This window comes from Lichenostomus cassidix, chromosome 1 (genome assembly GCF_008360975.1).
Source record: "Lichenostomus cassidix isolate B80296 chromosome 1, HeHo_3.0, whole genome shotgun sequence".
In the NCBI taxonomy this organism is placed as follows: Eukaryota; Metazoa; Chordata; class Aves; order Passeriformes; family Meliphagidae; genus Lichenostomus; species Lichenostomus cassidix.
In genome coordinates this window covers 75,933,533-75,952,121 of record NC_139479.1, presented here as the reverse complement: position 1 = coordinate 75,952,121, position 18,589 = coordinate 75,933,533, and the positions used below count along the sequence as shown (strand labels likewise).

Here is an 18,589-nt window from a genome sequence, read left to right as displayed (position 1 = left end):
ATTAGGTATTAATTGCTTAAAAAATGTCTCCACCAAGCAACTTTTAGAATTTGCAAATAGAGCTGTTTCTGTATGTCCCTCACATGCTGCACCCCGTTCTTCTAACAGCAAGTCAATATTGCTTTAATTCTTGCTTCAAACTGAAAAAGTAAATTTCAGGGACTGTGTTGAAGTATTATGTACTACAAAGACACAGAGAATGAGACATCATGCTGCTTTGACTACTTAGAGATGTTGGTATAACCTATTTCAAGATATCTCTATGTGCTTTTTAAGAAACATTATAATGTCTTAGTTTAATAAATGTCATAAATGGTTTTATTTGGACTTCTAGAACAAGTTAGAGAATTTTGACCTGTAGCTCCTGCAATTGACGTGCCAGCCAGGCCCAAAGAGCATTCCTGTAATTGGCAAGTAGAGCCAGTCAGGGATATTTTCCTCTGAGATGATGCATAGAAAACACATTCTAGTAACAGCATGTATAGCAGTATGGCTTTGGTCATAAATTTGCAAGGATACAAATTTCAGGTAACCCTCTTGCCCTTTAAAAAAGAAATAAAAGAAAAGAAAAAATAAAAAAGAGAAACACTTGTTAAATAGATGCTGGTCCTTCAATAGAGTCTTCATTATACCTTGGATGAACTGATTAATTTCATAAAAATGGCTCACTTTCTTTCTACTGGTGCTAAAGCGAGTTTAGTCTCATCTGGTGTATAATTTACAGTTTTCATTTTTTTTGGCAAGAATAAATCAAGTCCATCTATCTTATACAAATGCACTAGTGTGGATTTTTATTAGATAGATTTATGCCAAATCACTGGTCAAATTTAATTTCTGCTGCCTTTTCCTAAGTTTTTTAAAACTTTGACTATTTTCTTCTCCTGCTTCTCCATCCTGCCACCCCCTCCACTGCCCCAGATGGTAAGGGAGATTCACAGAGTAAACCTTACAACCCCAAGAATGAGATTGTTTTTCCAGTTAATTTTGTTGGATCACACATTCCAAATGGTTTAAATAAAATTTACAACACCTGCTGTCTTAGTGGTAAACTAGCGCTCCTTAATGAAATTAAAACCACATAGTACGACTGGAGAGTAAGTCCTTTGGTATTTGCCTGAATTCATAATAGATTGAAGCATAAAAACCTAAATAGATCATGTGCAAATGTAGATTTTTCAAAACAGTAAGGAAAGATTTAGAATAGTACATTCTCAGTTAATCAGCCAACTACAGAATTCTAGTTATCTCATCTGTGGATATATAGATAAGATTTATATATGTAAACATAGAGATTTCATTTCTGAAAGAAGTCTTGCAGATACACTGCAAAACTGTACCTCTGCTATGTTTAACTGTAGACAACAAAACAAATCAATCAATCTTCCAAACAGAAGCCCTATTCAGAAATTATTTTGACATCTATAGGATTGGTTTGTGCTTCCTTTTGAATTAAGATAAAGATCTGCTGAAATATATGTTGCTTCGTAAATCTGCTATACATATATTTGCTTTGCATGTCATCCTTCTATTTAAGAGTTTTGGAAGTAAATGCACATAATTTTCTTCCTATACTAGGTATTTAATTCAGGCACATTAAATTAGGAGTCTGTCCTCCAGGTATCATCAGCAAACACAAGAATAACACTCCTGAGAGATTATTTTAGGATACAGTCTTTAAAGCTTTATTAATCATTCTCGCTAGTTTTCTCTCAATGCAGTGTAGTTCTTACACTGTATACTCTTTTATATATCTCTCCTTTCCATGGGCTCCACAGTCTTTTTCTACATACAATCACACATATAGAATAAATTACTCAAAATCAGCCAATTTTTAGTTATGAAAGATGAGCTTTCCCATGTAATCAAAGTATTAAAACCCTGAGAGCAGTTTTCTAAGTTTTCCCACCTATTTCAATACTTAAATTAGTACAACATTTGATATCTGTAAGTACATAACAATGCCTACTTAGTGCACTGATACTCCTATTTTATTTCACTGTCAAGCTTAGATAAATAGTATTGTCCTCAGCTGACACTTCTTTTCTGGATGAAACAGTGGAAATAATTCTCGTGTTTTATTTGAAATTAAGAAAAAAATTGAATCAGAATAGAATTAGTTCAGCATATTTCTGTCAGACAGAATTTAAATAATGTTTAACAAAATTAGAATTACTATAAACATGTTGGAAATATTCTGCTAGAGAATATTTCTCTATGTTTCCTCTTGGTACTTTTTTTTTTTAAATATTGTATCCACTTTCCCTTATTCAAGAATTATGAGGGTATTTACAGTGTTTTATGAGATAAGACAATAAAATCACCTCATATTTCTGCAGCCATTTTCACAAGACTGTTTGGACAAATCAAGGATGGAAGTCACTATTCTTTGATAAGGGAGCAAATCAAATTATCTTACCAGTGTGTTACAACAGACACTTCCACTCCCACTGTTATTTCACAATTATTGGGAGTATTTAGGGAAAGCAGAATATGGGATGTTGGTAGATGTAAAGTTTCCAACTGGTATTTCACCTTGTTTCCCAGGTTTATTTCTTCTTGTCACTCGGTTAATTTTTGCATTACTTTTCACATCATCTCTGTAAGTGTGAATTCTCAAAGTGAGCAGCACAGCTGTGTGACAATGACAGAACAAGCAAGACCTGTTAAATGGTTGTATTTACAGGAATAGAGTCTTTCAAGCAGATTTTAGGAATTAAACGAAGAGCTTAAAAACAAAAGCATATCCTTCCTTGACCCCTATATTATGACAAAATCTTAGAATCATAGAATCATAGAATCATAGAATCATAGAATCATAGAATCATAGAATCACAGAATAATGGAATGGTTTGGGTTGGAATGGACCTTAAAGATCATCCCCTTCCAACTGCCCTTCCATGGGACACCTCCCACTAGACCAGGTTGCTCAGAGCCCCACCCAGCCTGGCTTTGAACACTTTCAAGGATCAGGCATCCACAACTTCTCTGCCAGCCCTGGGGAGGTCACACTTGGAGTCTTGTGTCCAGTTCTGGACTCCACAGCACAAGAGAGACATGAACACACTGAAGGAAGTCCAATGAAGTGCCATGTCTCCAGTGCAGAAAGGCTAAGAGACTTGGGCCTGTTCAGCCTGGAGAAGAGAAGGCTCAGGCCAATGTGCCTCAATGTCGCAAGAACCTGAAAAGAGGATGCGAAGAGGATGGAGTCAGGCTCTTACTGGTGCCCACTGACAGAAGAGACTATGAGTACAAACTGAAACATCAGGAAACAGTTTTTGACTTTGAGGGTGACTGAGCACAGGTTGCCCAGAGAGGCTTTTGAGTTTCTCTCTTTTGATCTATTCAACACCTTCCTCTGCGTGATCCTGTGCAACCAATTCTATGTGTCCTTTCTGTAGTATGGGGGTTGAACTAGATGACTTCTGGAAGTCCTCTCCAACTTCAGCTCATCTGTGAATTAGTTAATCAACACTGGAGCAGATTAAGACAGTCAAGGCTTCAAAAAAAAAAAAAAAATCAGTGTAGGTACTAGGGAGTTAGCCAAAAAGTAGGAATTGTTTGTCAAAATTGTTTTCCATAACAGTAGGGTGCATGCAATAGACCTGTTTTCTTATGGTTTATTCTTCCTTATGCGTCAGGTCTCCTGCTCCCAGTGAAATCAGCAGATGTTGGGCATTAAGTTTGCTAGTTAGAGGCTTTATCTCACCAAGCAAAATGGAAAAAAAAAACTTTTTTCATTTTGTGAGTTGACTTCTACTTGTGTGGTAGGTTAAGCATAGCAACATTTTAACATTTCCTTCTCTCCTTCTCACTTTGCTTCTATCTTCTTTTTCATACAGTTTCTTAACATCTCATTATTGCACAAAACATGCTCTTAAAACTGCTGTATTAACCATAACATCAGTCTACCCATTTGACTTGTTGGCTTTAATGTTTGTAAAATAACTTGTACTGACAGTCAAGTAGAATAGTAAAAAGCTTAGTAATTCTAAGACTAGAGCTTTGCAGTTATGAATTTCATAATGTATGCAGTGGTTATTTTTCCCTGGCTTGCTTTGGGGTCTCTAGGTGCTTAGCTTGAGAAAGCAAAAAGGAGCCATGTATGAATTTAGAAGTACTATTATGCAGAGTACATTAACTGAGGCTTGCAACAGTTTGCTCCTTTGAAAAAAATAAAAATCTTTGGAGATTTGTTGGCACTAAATACAACAGCAGAAATATCACCAGCAACATGTTCTTTACATTCCCAGTGGAACCCTGAGGAATTCTGGCTGCTTTCCTTCCTCATTTGCATTTATTTTCTCCTTGTTCAGCAGAGTTCAAAAAGAAGAAAAAAATTCAATTTCCACGGGTACCTACATTGTTCTTGGCTTTTCCTGTAAAGATGGCAAAAATACATGTTGATGGTTTGGTGCTTTTTTTTTAGCAAAAGGAAAAAAATTCTCTATCTATAGATGAAAAACATTAGTCACTAAATACAAATGTTTAAAATTCACCCTTTTTTCTGCAATCTTTTTTACAAGAAAAAAATGCAGTATCATTTATTAATAATTTTTGGCTAGAATTTGAATGTGTATTTGTGTTTGTATTTCTGTCCATATTATTTAGCTTTGGTTCTTTTAAGGGTCTTTTGGCATATATTTTGTGTATGTTTTCTGGTTTTGTGGGTTTTGGATAAAAGGTATATTTTTTTCCCATGTTTTACAGACAGACAAGGATTTCAAATAGTATATTAAAACAAGAATTGAGCTATCTTAATTGTAGTAAACAAATTGTATCGTCAGTAAGACGGTTTTTACAGAACAAATACTGTCACAAAGTTATCAGGAGTTACATAGATTTATGTGGATAATTTATTGTGATGCTGTGTTTCACATCCTGTGTAATGACATGATTACCCATCAAAAGAGATGAAAGTATGTGTATGGTGACATTACAATGTCAGTATTCTGGTAGGTATTATGCAGTGTCTTAACACCATGACACAGTAATTTCTTGCTGACAAAGAAATACAGATGGTTTGGCCTTTAATTAATCCATTATTCCTAGTCAAAAGGAAAGCTTGAATTTTTAATTCAGCCCCTCTCTACTTAATAATTCCTGGTTGTCCTTTAAAAAACCCGCAACAGGAGGTTTAAAAGCTTTCTTTGACAGTGCTTATACAAAAAGAAGACTATATTCTGTAATACCCTCAGTATACTATAAAGTACTGCTAAAATGAATGCGCTTGATAGTGCAAATAATATTTTCTAAGGAACCTAGATAAATAAATAATGTTTGCTTTGAGTTTCACTTCTGCTATAAGTGTTCTTTTCTCTTAGAGTATACTAAAAACCATAAATCAATATCATAACGTTATATCAGTGCTGTACTGATTCCTAATAAGTACTAAAAATTTTCCCATGTTTTGACACGGTAGCAGAAGACCATGTGAAGTTTTATCCTGCAGACCCTGGCATTTTCTAGATCTATTGCCAAAGGAATTTTCCCAGGTTGAGTAGACACAATTGTTTAAATCACTGTGTAAATCCACTGAATAGAATCAACAAATGCACAGAAGCTTATGTTACCAAATGGCACTCAATTTTAAAGGCAATGACTGAAAAAAGTCTTTGCTATCTCCTTGACCTTGCACAATTTCTTAGAAAAACAGGCAGAGAGGGGTTTGGGGTCAAAATTCAGATCTGTTCTAACCAGGTTTTTTGTTCTGTATTTCATCCTCTCCAAAGAAGAGTTTTGCAGAAACAAGTTCCCCTCTCTAGGTGATTATCATGGGTCACTGCTAAACACATGCCATAGAGCTGTAACTGCTTGGAGAACTGACAGCACTAAAAAGGGCTGTTTTGAAAGTACCAACCTTATGTGCTATGCATTTTTCTGTGGTTTGATTATTTGAGCATTGACACCATTGGACCAACTAACAGTATTGAGCCCAAGCTGTTTACTTATTTTGCCATTAAGTATTTTTTTTCATATTACAGCATATGTTTTTTTCTGGTTGGTTGGTTTCTTTTACATTTTTGAAAAGCTTGACAGTGAAAATGCAGACAGAAGAGCAGAATCATGGAAAAAGTGAGATTGGAAAGGACCTCTGGAGGTCAATTAGTCCACCCGTCAGCTCAAAGCAGGGGTAATTATATCAAGACACCCAGTCCAGACTGTGTCCATTAGAGTCCTGAACAATTCCAAGAATAGAAATCCCAAAGTCTCCCTGGGAAATGTTGCAGTATTTGACCGCTCTCATGTTTGTTTTTTTTCTTTTCTTTTCTTTCAATTTGTTTATTTCCCCTCCACCTATCAAGTTATGAGGTTAATGGAATGTCTGTTAATTAATGGCTTTATGTATAATTTACTTTAAGCTGCTTGTGGGTGTAAAGAACTGTAACATGAGTATAATGGTAGATGAAAAAAGAAAAAATTAAAAATGAACATTGGCTGGAATGAGTGGAGTAATAAGATTATTTTGAGGTTTCACTTCTATGCAGGTAAACCTAGTAGATTACACTCTATTTATTTGATCTTTAGAATAATTCAAAAGCTTATTTTGCATTTACAGTGTAGGGCAAGTGACATGTTGAAAATCTGTTACTGTTCTTCCCTAATGCATGTTACCTTATTTTTTAATGGCATGACTTTCGCTGATTTTGATTTTTTTATTCCCTTAAAATCTTGCTTGTCCCTAATAAAAATAAGTAGTTTTCAGGGAAACAATAATGGCATTTTATATGGAGAATTTGGTACTTGGCTTTGCATTTGCAGTTGGGAGACTTTATTTGACTAAGTTGGAGCAGTACAGGTCTTGACTTATGAAAAACAGAGGTGATTTTGGTGAAAAGCATCTTAGTGCTTTGGGAATCTAAATCACTCTTGCTCAGGAATTATTGTAGCTCAGTGGAACAAAAATATTTCTTTATGGGTCTACTGTCTTTAAAATTTAATCAAATAAATGGGAAATGTTCAGTATTTGTTAGAGAATGGCTTATAGAATACTTAATTATGATATATAATTTTATATTTTATGACTTAATTGGTCTATCTAAGAGGTTATTTCCATATACATGACCTATTAATGTACTATCCTTTTTCGATTATTACAATGTTGGTTTTTCTATTTGAATTTATCACTTGAACCATTAAGACGCATAATTCCCCATGGTACAGAGCCAAATTAGATGATGATGATGTAAAGTTCCCTTCTTTTGGTGCTTGTTGTTACTTAATATTTAATATTTAATGCTGTTGTGTTGGACCTGGCACTTGAGTCATTTCCTGTGTTACTGTACATTTCCTTTTCTGCAGGAGTACCCTTGAGGTCTTGTAATTTGCAGGCAATGGGGAGTTTCTATCAAGATTTTGACCAGTCTTTAATTATTTACCATGTCAAAGATTCTCTAATGTTTTTATTGCCCCCTCATGGGCCATTTACTAAAAAGCAATTTGCTGGTTTGGAGATAAATTAGCTTTATTTTTGCTTGTTGTAATACACAGCAAAAGAGCTGTAAATGGGCTTTTTTTTCAGGTCATCAGAGATCCTATTAAATTCTACTGCCCTCATTTTTCACATTCTTAAAAGATCTATTTTTGGCCTTGTTAATAACAACAAACATCTTGACATTTTAATACTGCAGTTGCCTTGTCCTAAAGCCAATAGATAGAAGAGGAGGCAAACTATTGTAATTTGTTACTCTGTTCAGCAATTATATACTTAAGAGTCTCTCAGAGGCAGGTGGCAGCTGGACAGCACTGCCTGTTGGCTGCACGTGGATAATGAGCGTCACAACTTTATGTCCCCTGCTTGGTCCACCACATGGGACTTGCATTGTGCCATGAAGGAGAAGGGCTTTTGTCCAGGCTAAATCCACAGATGTGGGAGGAAAACAGCTGGGAAAGCTTTTGACTCATGTCATGGATCTTGTCTTGACCTGCCCAGTGCAGTTCCTTGCTGAAATAAGGTGGTGAGTTGTGTCGTCAAACAACTGGCCATCTGATGGGATAAAACTTCTTTTTTCACCTCTGAAATATGTAATACAAATCCTGTGTGCCTTATGGTATGAAGGATCAGGTTTGGTTGTCTTGGATTAAGCCTCAGCAAGTAATGCTGCTCTCTGAATTATTCTGTTCTTTCTCCGGATTTGAAAGAGAAACTGTAGTTAGCACATTTCTCTAGTCCATCATGTGGTTGAAATGAGGTGGGGTGGATGTGGATGGTAGAAACACACTTGGGAACAAAGGAAAGTTGGTTCCAGAAGGTTTGTTTAAGTAGTTTTCTCTGCATTCAGAAATAATAAAAAAAAATAGTGGTTTTGTTGGTTTTGCTTCCCTTTAGAGAAGGTTTGTTTAAGTTGTTTTCTTTGTATCCACAAATAAAAAAAGAAAAAAAAAAACATTTATGTTGGTTTTGCTTCCCTTTACAGCCACAAGAATTAGCTGCTTGAAAATCAGCTGGAGACCTTCAAAACAAGGCTGGGCTATTCCATAGTATTGTGCCTCTTTACCTCATTTTAAATTAATAAGGCATTTCATCTACAAATGAATGGGGCTGGTAGATAGCTTACTTCTTCAGTCAGTTGTTTCCAATATACCTATGTTTCCATGTCACTGTTTGCAGCATGTGCAAATATGTGTCTTTATTTATGTATACAAACAAACTCTTCCTTGGATGACACGTATTATGTAAAATAAACTACTTGTATGCAAGTAGCTTTGTCTGTGATACACAGTGACTAATTTCTTACTCCACATGCCACTCTGCAGTTTATGGAATAACTTTGATGCTGTCTAGATATTGGTATAAATTTACATTTATATAGGGCATTTCATGATGGAGCACTAAGTGTGCATAGAGACTCGGCATGCATGTATGAAAAGTACTCAGAGGAAACTTAATTCACTGCTGGAATTTAGCAGCTCTTCATGCGTGTTTGGAGTTTCAGTATCTAAGTATTTCTCATGTTCCTATCTTGGAATTATGGCATCCTCCACAACTTTATGAAACTATACTATAAGAAGGGTGGAATTCTACCTACTTATTGTAGTTTTAGCTCATTTAGGAAGATAGTTAAACCTTACTGCTTCAAAATATGTTTTCTGACAAAACAAAAGTTGTAAAAAGTGTATGGAGTCAAACCCTGCCTGATAGGGTTTGTCTTGTTATCCAGTCATCAGATTCCATAGACATTAATTGATAACCAACCTCGTATTAAAAGATTGGCCAAAATCCTGTGGTATACTTGTAAAAAACAGTATGGATAAGTAACAATTGCAACCGTAAAGTGTTGGCTATCACTATTTGGAAGTACTTTTGGAGGGACTTAGGCAGACAGCAAATACACTCAGGTCATTTTATTTGTTTCAGGAAAAATTAGGAAACTAATTATCTTTATTTGTATGAAATGTGACAACAGTTCTCTCCTTAGACCGACTCAGTCCTGAAAGTGATGCAGACAGAGACTGGAATTACATTTAATTAAAACTACTGATAACATAGATTTGTACATGCAATAAAATACTTAAAGTCTCTATGTTTATCTTTGTGTCTAAGACTTAAGAATTTTCATGAGTTTCACCAGTTTTCATGGTGATATATGTAAAAGTCTAAAAAATATAACCCTGCAACTAGTCCTAGTCACTTTAGGTACCCAATTTCCTTTTTAAAATCTATTTATATGATCAGTATTTTAATTCTCATCCATGTCATGATTATTGTGGATTTTCAATTCAAAAATCAGGAATTATTGTGTAATACAAAGAGACCTGAAGAATATATCATTTTCCACTGAATTTTTCACCAGTGATTTTTTTTCCACTTAATTACAACAGATGTACATCCTTCTGTATTGGTTATATATCTAGATCTGTGGTTCCTTTCTTTCAACTGTATAACCCTTGTTTCTGTTGCATTCAATTCCAAAGCCTAAGCTATTATTAAAATGCTGTTTTGGAAGACATTGGCAGATGATCAGAATATTTAGGAAAAAAAAAAAACAGGGAAAAAGAGGTAAATGTTATCTAGAAAGTAATGGGAAGCATCTGCCATGCTTGAGCTGTATATTGCAATGCTAGAAGTGAATATTCAAGGGAGAGGTGGCTTTACAGGAGTACCTTACAGTATAGGAATGGCACACTACAAAAAGAAAGGATTGAGAAGAACACTCTGAGGTATTCTGAGTTCCACAGTCCTATTCTACAGTCATAGGAATAACATGAATATGTATTTTCTGGATGTTTTTTCCCTGTGATTTTGGTTATTCACAGAATCACAGAATATTCTGAGTTGGAAGTGACCCACAAAGATCATAAAACTCCAGCTCCTGGCCCTGCATGGGACAGTCCCAAGAATCACACCCTCACCTGCTCTTATTCTTGAAAATTTCTGGGAGATAATTGTACCTATGGAAACAGCCATTTCAAACTAAGGTTCTGAACAGGGAGAAACAAAAAAAAAAAATCCCAGACTTTATAGAGCTTAAAACTAGAGTAAGCAAGTAGACAATAAGGTACTAATTGTAAGGAAAATACAGATTTTTCCCTCAATAGGAATTTTGAATGCATAACAGTCATGATAAGGGCCTGATTATGCCTGATGGAGGTGTTGTTTAGAGGGTGTTTATAATTAGAGATTCTTCCAGGGTTTTGTCCTGTCCAATTTGCTCATTTTGATGGAAGAATCAATAGTGCTAGACAAAATAATTGGGAAAATTAGTAGCAACTAATATAACACAATATGCATGTCCTCCTTGTTATAACTGGCATTTAGGAACAGCCTTGGCAGAATGGCAGCACATATGCAGAGGCTGGAGAATCTGCAAAGTGACAGCTGCTTAGATTTTGATCATTCTTCAATTTCAAATACATTCATAGTAGCTGTGAAAACAGATGAGGAGGCAGGGAAGCTTTATAAAAGACAGTGTCCCTGATAGTGTCTCAATGCTAATTGAAGGGATATGTGCATTACTTCTGTGAATGCCAGTTTTGTTGTTCCTCCCAAGCTGTTACTTACAGGCTTGAAGTTTTCACTTAACTGCATTCACTTGTACTGAGGCTTTAGAAGCATGAAAGCTACAGATAAAAACATGTCTCAAATGAAAAATGGAACACCCAGAACAATCTCTTTTTGTATGTGTGTGTGTGTTGTGTGTATTTTATTTTAAAGAAGTTTTATTTTACTAGAGAATATGAAAACAGAGAAACATCCTTAAGAAAATATAAAGAATTTAGATTGAAAATTATTTTTCTTCTTTCTACTTGCTTCTGATTTCAGAAAATGAATAAATGTTGTGGTGATAGTGAAACAGGGAGGCATTTATCTATGTTGGGAATCCAGACATGGGAGAACACAAACACAAAAACATACCTAATCCATTAATCATCTGACTGCAGAAAATGAGAGGAGGATCTATGAAGGTCTTGCCATGATATTCTTGAAATATAAATTCATTTTTCTGGAGCCATATACTTCATTATCTATTAATTCATGTGAACAGTGCTTTGTTCCCAGCCCATCTAGGCAGTGAACAACTTTTTATTTTTCACTGGCATTGTAAAAGGACTGAACAGCTTACATTAAGTATAACTTTTACTATGTTTCCAAAAGTATTATGGTGGGGGGGGTTGGTGTTTTTTTATTGGGTTTTGGGTTTTTTTTTTTTGTTGTTGTTGTTGTTTTTGGGTTTTTTGTTATAAAGCTGTTTCAAAGAACAGACAATTTATGGTTTTACTTTTAGAGTTATCCTGGCACTTGGGGAGATAGTATGAGACAGCAAATGGGAGAGAGGGGACATAAGAACTAAAGACATATTCTTGTAATTCTTGGCCTGCTCTCTCAAAGAAAAAGAAGAAAAGAAGACACCAACCCAATAGATAGAATTAGATGGCGTATTTTCATAGTGTATTCCTCTATGAAAATTCATGTCTGAAGTCACTACAAAGGCTGTAGATCCAGAGCAGAAAAATCCTGGAGGGTATGATTTGGTCTAGTCTAGAAAAGCCCCCAGAATCAAAAGCAAATTCTTGGCCTGTAATGTCACTCTAATCTGCATTTCTAGATGTTAATTGAGAATTAAATGGTGTATGGAATCCTTCTAGAATGGATTGGTTGAACTCCATCATAGAAGCAATAATAGGTACATAGAATCATAAAATCATAAAATGGTTTGGTTTGAAAGGGATATTAAAAATCATCCACTTCCAGCACCCCTGCCATGGGCAGGAACACCTTCCACTAGACCAGGTTGCTCAATGCTCCATCCAACCTGGCTGTAAACATTTCCAGCGATGGGGCATCCACAACTTCTCTAGGCAACCTGCCTCAGTGCCTCACTGCCCTCACATAAAGGATTTCTTCCTAATATACAAGTTAAATCTACCCTCTTTCAGCTTAAAGCCATTACCTTTTGTTCTATCCCTACATGATCTTGTAAAAAGTCCTACTACAGATTTCTTGTTGCCCTTTTTAAAGTCCTGGGAAGTGTTATAAGGTCTCCCTTAGAAATTTTTCTCCTCTGGGCTGAACAAGTCCAACTCAGCCTGCCTTCATATAAGAGGTCCCCTATATGCTTTCTGATGATATATGCGGCCCTCCCTTGGATGCAGTCCAACAGTTCCATCTCTTTCTTATGTTGTGGCCCCAGATCTGGACACAGCACTGCAGGTGGGATCTCACCAGAGCAGAGCAGAGAGGCAGAATCCCCTCCCTGCCCTGCTGCCCACACTGTTTTGGATGCAGCCCAGGACACATTTGGCTTTCTGAGCTGTGAGTGCACATTGCTGGGTCACGTTGAGTTTCTTGTCCACCAACACCCCCAGGTCCTTTTTGCCAGAGTTGCTCTTGGTCCAATCTGCACCCAGCCGGCATTTTTGTCTGCGATTTCCCCATCCCATGTGCCAGATGGTGCACTTGGTCTTGTTGAGCTTCATGAGGTTTGCATGCGCTCACCTCTCAAGACTTTCAGATCCGTCCCTCCAGCATATCAGTGAATCACATGATGTGGTACTGCTGAGGAGAAGATTTTGGAAAGGAAATATATTTTTGTGACGTTTATCTACTTCTGAATATATCTTGATGTAATAGAGAGCACTTAATGATGCTTAGTTAATGTTGTTATGTATTTATCTTGTTTTTTATGGTAAAACTATCACTGTTATTTTTATCCTCAGTTGTCATTACTTCTATAACCATTTTGGTGATATATTCTGCTGTTTACTTTTTACAAAGAATAAAGTTCCCCAGTGCACAAGGAATGAAGGGAGAAAAAAGGGTGTCCTTGAAACTAGAGGGAATTCTCAGTTCCTTCTATCCACCAAAGCTATTTACACTTGCAAATAATGTGAATAAAAATTGCATCTATATTTGTGGCCAGGCAGGCTGGCATACATGTAAAAATTTTGAAGGAAAATAAGCTGAGGTGTCAGTCAGAAGCTGTTTAAGCTGTAATGACAAAGAGGATGAAAAAGTCTGTTCTAATTTCAATTAATGCTAAAGGGGTAGAAAGCAAAATTTACATTAACATTCTGGGTAATCTTGAACATTCATTGGTTTTTGGCAGTCTTAGTCAGCAGTCTATTTGAACCAGTCAGTCTTAAAAAATTGCATTATGACATATAGGTTTGATCACTTTCCTAAATTTGTTTGGCATGCAGCCATCATTTAGTAAATTGCAAAACAAAAGCATCGAAAGTACTTCATAGGGGGAAAAAAGAGAGAGACAGAGTAGAAAAAGTAGATAAAATATACCAAGAATTTAAATTTCATATTTATATATTAGGAATATAGTCATGCCTGAGTGATCAAATGTGACTTTCTTTTATTAACATTTGAAAAAAGTCCTAAAAGTACCACATATTCTTTAATCTACCTTTGAACAGAAAGCATGTTTTATCATAACAATCAGAATGTACTTGGAAAACTTTATGTTGTGATTCCTCTTGAAAGCTGTGCTAACAAATTGTGTTGAAACATCTAAACAATCAAATCATAAGACTGCACCTCCTCCTTTATGTAGCAGTGATCTGATACCTTAAAGGGTTAAAAACAGGAGAAGAAAAGTTTGCAGAGCAAGTCCAAGTCACTTGCTGAGTTAATTTGTTTTTGGTGAGTCCATTTCTCAGTATTGATTTTTGATCTGTGCAATACATTGCAAGGAGCTGGAATTTTTGCATCAAAAAGCAGTTGCTTTGTTTTGCTTATTCCAGCATGCACCGTGCATATATAGTTACGATTATAACTTGTCGTTTATTTGCAAAAAGAGGAAGGAATTTGAATTATTTCAAGGTTTATTTCAGAGTAGTTTGTGGGTACCTAGTATAAAAAAAATAATCCTCATAATCCCACATCAGTCTTTGTCCATACTTAGACGCTGGGTGCACGTACTTCCTATTAAATGTTCCCTTAGTTCCTGAGTTTGAGGCAGTAGACATGAACTCAGCAACCCACATTGTGAACCAGAGCAGTGAAATGACTCACTGACATGACAGCCCCATAAAGATACCCCAGTGAGGCATAGCCAGTCTGTGGAGCCTGAGCTAGAAGAATTCAGATTTTCCACCCAGACAGATACAGAGCCAGCCTGACAAAAAGCAGGAAAATTAAAGATGTTATGATTGAAATTGTTACAAGATTGACTAGAAATGAATTTTTCCATGTAGCCCTCCCTCTCCAGAGTGATCCCCACTGACTAAACAAGAAATTCTTTCTCTATTCTTCCTGCAACAAGGGACTATCATGTGGCAGCTGGAGCATTTTTTGCAGCACAAATTGAGACAGCTTCATTCTGAATGCTTCTGCTACACTGTTTAGGGCAGCTCTGTCAGAGGTGATAGATAGAATTTTTTGTGCTCCCAAAGTGAAAAAAAAGAAGTTTAAATATTTCCCAATGAATAAAAGACTGGAATCTATTTCTTGCTTAGTGTCTCATTGCACAAGAGAGAGCTGATTCAGCACTGCTCAGCAGATGACAGTTTATGTTTCCATCCTTAGGCAGAGTCAGACACCTATATCCTGATATCTGTTTTGAGGTGCACCAGTGAATCTCTTACACTGAGAATAAGGGCCCATTCCTCTATCTGGAATGTCTTACTTATATTAAATGGCTTTATGCTCTCTCAGCTGGCTTTTATAGCTCTTTATTTTAAACAAGCATCTCCATTCTATTCATAAAAAGTTTAGTTAAAAGCTAGTCTCCTTGCAGTCAGCACAGAAATTTATGGAAAACCTTTAGTACCATTTAATCTAGATAAATTGTTAGAACCACAATTTATTATTCTATTTTGTTTGATATAACAAAACTCTCAGATTCAAAGAAATTAAGGCTTCCTTCTAAGCAACCACCATATTGGGACAGGAAACAAAAATTTCAGGTGGTGTACAATTACAAGGTTATGCAATTAAAAGTATAGATCAGAATAAAAATTAAATTTTAAATGTACAAGCTAGACAATAAAAAAATATTAGATTAAAAACTGTTAAAATATTGAAATGGTCTGATGGAGAAAAAATTGGTGTTTGATATCAAACTTTATAAAATTTGACAAGTAATCTACACAATAGTATTAATTCTGGAATATATCCCTCTCATGCCACAGTGTAATCAGATTTAGCTGAAAGTCAAAATGTAAGGCCTTTGGCAGAGTAAACTGTGGGATATTGACAATATTTATCTGATAATTTACCAGGTGTGTAGCTTCCATGAAGATGAGGTACTTGTGTTCATAATCTTTCTCAGAATAAGTTGGATCAGAGAACTGAAACCAGGCCTGCCTTGTCTACATATCCTATGTGTAGCAAAGGCCATGACTGTCTCATCTTAAAGCAAAACAAAAAATCAAATTTGAAAGACTTAGCAGTAGTTGCTCAAAATTGGCAAGTTGCTGTGCAGCATTGAAGTTCTGATTTATGGATGGGTTTAGACAACTGCTACAATGAAAGTCTAACCTACAAGAACCTTGATTATCAGTAGCAGCTGCATGGAGCCAGCAAAAAGTCTCTCACTGCTACTGGAGTTTGTTTGACTATGTTCAGTATTCTTGGGGAATCAATGTTGCCCGTCAGTTGCAACAGTGAGGATGACGCTGAGAGGTACGCCACATAGCAGTCTTGCCACAATACTTTCAGCATGATTTCGATTGGCATTTTGCCCAAGAAAAAAATATTTGAAAACTTAAAAACCGTGTTCATTAATTCTATACATTTAGTGTATTGAGGATGATGGCATATGGAGCACCTTCTCATGAAGACATGCTGAAAGAGTTGGGCTTGTTCAGCCTGGAGAAGAGGCTTTGGGGAGACATCTTCTAGCAGCCTTCCAGTACCTAAAGCAGATGACAAAAGAACTGGACAGGGACTTTTCACAGAGGCACGTAGTGACAGGACAAGGGAAATGGCCTTAAGCTGAAAGAAGGTAGATTTAGATTAGATATTAGGAAGAAATTATTTGCTGTAACGTTGGTGAGACACTGAAATAGATTGCTAGGAGAATTTGTGAATGCCCTGAAATGTTCACAGTCAGCTTGCATGAGGCAATATGGCCTAGTGGAAGGTTCCCTGCCCATGTCCACTGATTGAAATTAGATGATCTTTAAAGTTCCTTCCAACGCAAACCATTCTCTAATTCTATTTAACCATAGCATTTTTTTAGTTTTTAAACAGACAAACAATATCTAGCAATATTTTTAAAAGCCATTCCTAAACTGTAAAACATTACTGAAACTGTCCACCATCACCTACTGCTGATATTTAACATTATATGTGAAAGGAAAAATCACGATGAAGAAGAATACAGTAAAATTTGCCCACCTCTTAAAATTACTGCTTTATTGCTTTGGAATATTGTTTCATGGGAATGTTGTGATGGAAAAAAAAAACAGATTTGGAGATAAACAACTAAAAAACCTTGAAATGTACAGAATTAACTGTTTTCTTGCAATACTGAAAGGTAAACTGGCATCATCAGGAGCTGATGACAAGTTTAAAGCAATTGGGGGGGGAAAGGATGTAATACCTGGCTTTCCTTTTAAAAAGTTATCCACATAAAGAGCTGTCTGGTTCAGCCTCATCAAAATGCCACTCTTCAGGATGCCAGTAACATATCATCTATCAGCACAAAATGTGCAAACAGCTGTGCTGCCGCTTTTTGACTGAGACTTTTTCTAACACAGGTGAGCACTGTGTTACATCTATGTCTTAAGTTGTCTGTGGATCCTTGTTCAGGCAGAATTTAATACTGTTTGTGTGCAGACAACAAGGAAAATAAGATTATGCAGGAGATGGATGAGCATATTTCAAATTGCTTCCCTCTTGTTTTCTCTCACCAGGATAAGATGCATGAATGAATATTTAGTGGAAACGAAAAGCAAAATTATAGGAACACACATATTTTACATATGTCCACAGTATTTCTCTCTATAATAGTCCCTTTGTTCTGTGCAGTGAGTTGAGACCATTCTTCCTGTGATTACATAAGTAAAACAGCTAGATTCTACTCTATAAAATATAAACTCTCCATATAAATTAGATTGTTCATTATTGTTCTTCTATCTTCAAGAAGATTTGTGATGTTTATATTTGGTAAGCTCTTTGCTAGAAAAAGGCAAAAGATTTGCAAATCTTTAGCATTCTAAGAGCCATGTTATTGGGGAAAAAACGCCAACTTTTTAATGTAATTTATAGCTATGACTCACTCTGGGATTTCTTGCCACGAATGATCTAGCAAGATTGTGTGAATCAAGCACAAAACATGTTTTGCTTCGGTTACTACTGACTGATTTGAGTATTGTTTTCTCCCGCTGCACAAATGGCCACTAATTTTTATTATAGAAATATAAACAGTATTTACACTTCAGTGATAACATCACAATATATGAATCTCTGCAGTGAATGTTCTCTACAAGTCAAAATTTTCCACATCCTATCATCTCTTGTGGTACTGGTAGAGTGAGTGTATATAAGAAGTGTTCCCTTTTATGTAGCTTCACTTGAGAGGAGAAATCCTGAATACTTGGTTTATGACCTCAGGTAAATGTTGAATAAACTACAGAGTGGACTGCTTTGCTGGCCTCCTGTAGTATCTAGATCTTCCATGCAGAACACTCTATAAATGTTTGTAGAAAAGCAAACTCTTTTCCGTACATAAGACCTGCTTCATGCCACTAAGAGAAATTTGTCTTGTTTTGGTTTTTACCATATTAACATTTACATTATTTGGCACTTACCTTTCTTTTTTTAAAATGAATTCTTAAGAGTGATACATATTTAATAACCATTTCAAGATATGTTTCTTTTATGTAGTTTGAACTACTGAAAGAAACTAAGAGAAATTTCTGGATGTCATGGTGTCCCTTGTCAGGATACACTATTGTAAGTCTATGGCACAGTTTTCCAAATCAACAAATCCCTTGATGTATACTCTCTAGCTCACAGCCAGACTCTTTAAGATGTCCTGATCTTTGACAAGTTGCAAGTCTGTATGGCACAGCAGGTACAGGCAAGACCACATCCAAGCTGTTACTAAAAGTATGCTGTGGCTTTTCTTTCACACAGGACACTACTCCATGATTCTCATTAAGAGGGGTACTACAGATGTTTCTAGAGTTGAAT

General features: G+C 36.0%; 1 protein-coding gene and 1 long non-coding RNA gene across 6 annotated transcripts in view; one reads left to right on the top strand and one right to left on the bottom strand.

Moving 5' to 3' along the window:
* CNTN5 (contactin 5) overlaps positions 1-18,589 on the top strand; it is a 602,217-nt gene that overhangs the window by 296,096 nt on the left and 287,532 nt on the right. The gene's annotated exons all lie outside the window — the stretch shown is intronic.
* LOC146444948 (uncharacterized) lies at positions 1,669-2,711 on the bottom strand. The gene is made up of 3 exons (XR_014850937.1): positions 2,533-2,711; positions 2,322-2,384; positions 1,669-1,782 (listed from the first exon to the last, which is right to left on the bottom strand). It is a non-coding gene; the product is annotated as an uncharacterized LOC146444948 (long non-coding RNA).